Genomic DNA, 3,844 nt, shown 5'->3' with positions numbered 1-3,844 from the left:
TTTATCCAGGCACATTCTGACCATCTCAGACACAGTCTTTTCAATTTCAGCAGAGTCCAGACCCTTCTAATCCATCCTTTACCACAACTGCCTATTCTCAGCCAAGTGCAGTAGCAATATGCAAACTAGGTGAATGATTTTTGGCATGTATTTTAGAAGTCATGCCTCAGAATCATGAAGTAGATGGCGATGGTGAATTACATATTGGGTTAAAGTGACAGCATGTGCTTTGTGTCACAGCAAGAGAAGATACTGTGGAGAGGTTTTAGAAAAAGTAAATTCCCGTACACAGAGCAGCTGCCCTCTGGTTTGTATGGAAAGGGGTCACTTTGCCTGCAGAAATATAATTGTTGATCTGTAGTCATTCTTGTTGCAAGCACTAAATAACACACTGTTAGAACATCTTTTCAGCCAAGCCCTGCATGACAGTGGATGGCTACTTTTCCTTTCTGTAAAGCAAATGTCATTATTTTCACCATATCTAAGATCATAGTGAGAGATGCTACACCATAATCCTTCAAGCTGAAATCATAGAAATAAATGCCAGCCTCTACTAATACTTCAGGAAGGTACATGAAGCCACTTTCTTGCCTCAGAGAGTTACCACAGCTAGTATGTTCATCAGGTTTCCTCAGATTTACGAGTGTTTTTATGCCACTAGTCAGTTATGTGGTACTGCTGGAGGAACTTGGAGGATGGGTGATCCATTGCCAGGATACTGTGAGTGACCCAAGATGAGTTAAGCCCCTTAATGACTTGTTCTTGTTCGCTCCAGTGTGTTGGGTTCTCATACTTGGACGCTGTACCACCACAAGCCATGGAACATGTCATGTATCAGGGATGATATGCTGTAAATTTTCTCCCAGTGTTGTGTACTTTGGTGTTGGGCATCCTGGATTGCTTTCTAATAGTTTCCTCTGGCTCCGGGGAGCCAGTTCTGGCAGGTCCATCTCTCTGCCTGTGGTGTGTGAGGCCCAGGGACAGAGAGTGGAGCAGCCTGAGACTTCCAGGGACTGCTGCACCCAGGCCCAGTGGGGCCCCGCCCCTCATGTTCCACCCTGGCCCAGGGTCCCGGCCACGCTTGCAGGGTAGTAAAGCTCCTGCTCTGGGCTCCCACAGGACCTCCAACTTCCGGACACGTAACACACAGCTGGCCATAATGCCTGGTAATGAAACATCTTTTTTATTTTTTGCTTACCTTTTTGAAATTTATGCATAAATAACTAGTTTGCAAAAAAAGCAAAAAACATTAAGAAAATCATAAAAGAATTTATTTCTATTCCCTAATTTTAAGAGTGTCGTTTAAAACATTGCCATGAAAGACAAAGTATAAAATGTTGTTTCTCTAGACAGAGTAAACAAGGGCAGACTAAAACAACCATCTCTGCTTCACCACCACTCTTTTCTCCAACAATAAAAAAATATATTTAATATAGAAAAGAGCATAGTAATTATTGATATTTCATTAGAAATGATACACAAATAGAAGATTAAAATGACAGGCATTCAAGCATGTTTTTTTTTGTTATGCCTAAGATGCTTGATATTCAGACAGTGAGGTTAAGCTTAACTGCCTAGGTTGTATGATAATAACAATAAGCTTCTCTTCTGGAGGGTTAACAACCTAAGTTTCCAGATCAAAATTAAAGAAAAAGGAGGGTTGCAAGGAAAGCAAACATTTTGGCCTTAGCCTTCCAAAGTCAATTAGTACTCAGGACATATGAGAACTTTTACTGTAGCGTCATGTAACTCGGTAGTGTCCCATATTTCCTGATCAAGGAGATTATGTGGCCAAAGAAGAAAATTATCAATGATGTAGAGTGTGCCTAAAGAGAGTCACATGGAGAGAAAACATTCTCACAGGCTTTCAAAGAGAGCACATTGGTCAAGCAATGGCCATGACTCATCCACATGACTGACACTGACAAAGGTTCTATAATCTGAGGTACAGGATCTCAGGATAAATCTTGAGGGGATTTAACTGACCTTATCAAACCCAAAACCCTCAAGTCTTGTTGCATAGGTCCTACTTTACCTTGATCTTAACTATCCAGAAAAAAGTATAAAAACGAAGTATAAGAAGAAAAGTCATTCTGTTATATTGAGCTGTAGGTGACTCATGTCAACAATTTCTGACATTGCCAGTGAAGCGGAAGACCCAATAATATTATGGACTACTGGACTCTTTTACAACATTTTGCTGAGTTAACACAACTATAATGTTCAAATAATGGAACTAAACAAAAAAAGAGGATATAGATGCGTATCCATTTTGTATCAGTGTATTCAAATTGATTAGGATAGATATATAGTTATACTCTCTTAATGAATAGGGGGATTTGTTCTAATAGTGTTTGTAAATAGGATAACATGTCCACATCTTGTACAGCAATTAACCACTAGGAAGAATGTATGCAATGTGTTAATTATTGAAACTGTCCTACCAATTTTGTTTCAAACAGTCTCACTGCTATTTGTGTCTCAATAAAATTATGGAAAAAATATTAAGAAATGAGAAATAAGGAAAAAATCTGGGGAAAAATATGCAAGTATATATACAGGATGACTGCGCACATTGTACTAAGAATTTGCACCAGATTTTTGAAAATAGGAGTTAATGTGAAAAATTTTTCTTCTTGATTAACTCAGTATGCTGATATCTACATCTAAACAACTATGTCATTGGTAGTTTACTTTCTTAATTTTTTAAATTCAATGAGGATTTTATTTTATGAATCAATATTTTGCTATATAACTGTTGTTCCTCATAGGGTGTCTTTTGCAAGGATGCAAGGACAGGAGAAAACATGAGAAGGCAATGGTGGCATCAGTAGTGTAGCTCATGAGTAGGTAGAGGAAAGGACACTGAGTGGTAGAAACACAAAAGCATCAAGGTGAAGCTTTTTCTACATTTTTGTAGCACAAGCAAAGACTCGTTTTGTACTTTTTCCTAATCCTTCCCTTTTCAGTACAATAATGCCATTTAATTTATCTTTGCATTACTAATCTTGTACTTTTCTAAAAAGCCAAGTTAGCATCAAGTTACCACATTTAGCATTAACTATGAGGCTAAGAGTGCATGATTGATGAAAGTACTTCTGAATGATTTGTCTAACAGACCACCAAAATATTTAACTTTTTCCTGGATGAATATTAAAAGGAGCACTGGACTATTTCACTTTTCTTTTTATGTCAGTGAAGACTCTAAAATAGGGATTTCTAATCTTTTTGGCAATTCAACTCTTAATATGGCCTCTACAGCATAAAAACTTAAACTAGAAGCTTTGTAATATTGCAATAGCCATAACCTGGTTATGATTGGTATTACAAAACCCAGACTGTGTAGGAACACTTCCTAAGTGCTGAATGGCTACGTGTGCCTTCTTGGAGCTCAGCTGTGCTACATTTTCAAGTTCGTGCTTGATCATCTGGCGGGCACCCCATATTCTGAAAGTGACTGGGTGTATATCTAAACTTCAGTTTCATAATTTACTTATACTTAGGGTTGAATAAGTTCTGAGTAAGTTGAAGTCAGAAAATATATATTTAAAGACAATGAATCGCTAAGTAATTCTATTATCACTATTTAGCAAGGTGTGTTTTTTCCTTTCCCTTAGTGTATTGAAGAATTTTACAAATTTGGAATTTTAAAATTTCTTCATTTTAACCATTTGGAGTGGATAGAGGTAGATATGAAATATCTTATAATAGTTCAGCTATATTGTCTATATAACAAATTGAACAGTGAACAAAAACTTCTTTTTATATATCGGCTCCAGCAATAAGCTGTTATAAAAATATTTACTGATATAGGTTGAGTATCCCTTAGTGAGAAATGCTTTGG

Source organism: Octodon degus, unplaced genomic scaffold, assembly GCF_000260255.1.
Source record: "Octodon degus isolate 3935 unplaced genomic scaffold, OctDeg1.0 scaffold00526, whole genome shotgun sequence".
Taxonomy (NCBI): domain Eukaryota; kingdom Metazoa; phylum Chordata; class Mammalia; order Rodentia; family Octodontidae; genus Octodon; species Octodon degus.
The sequence above is the reverse complement of the archived record's forward strand: the minus strand, read 5'-3'. Positions refer to the sequence as shown.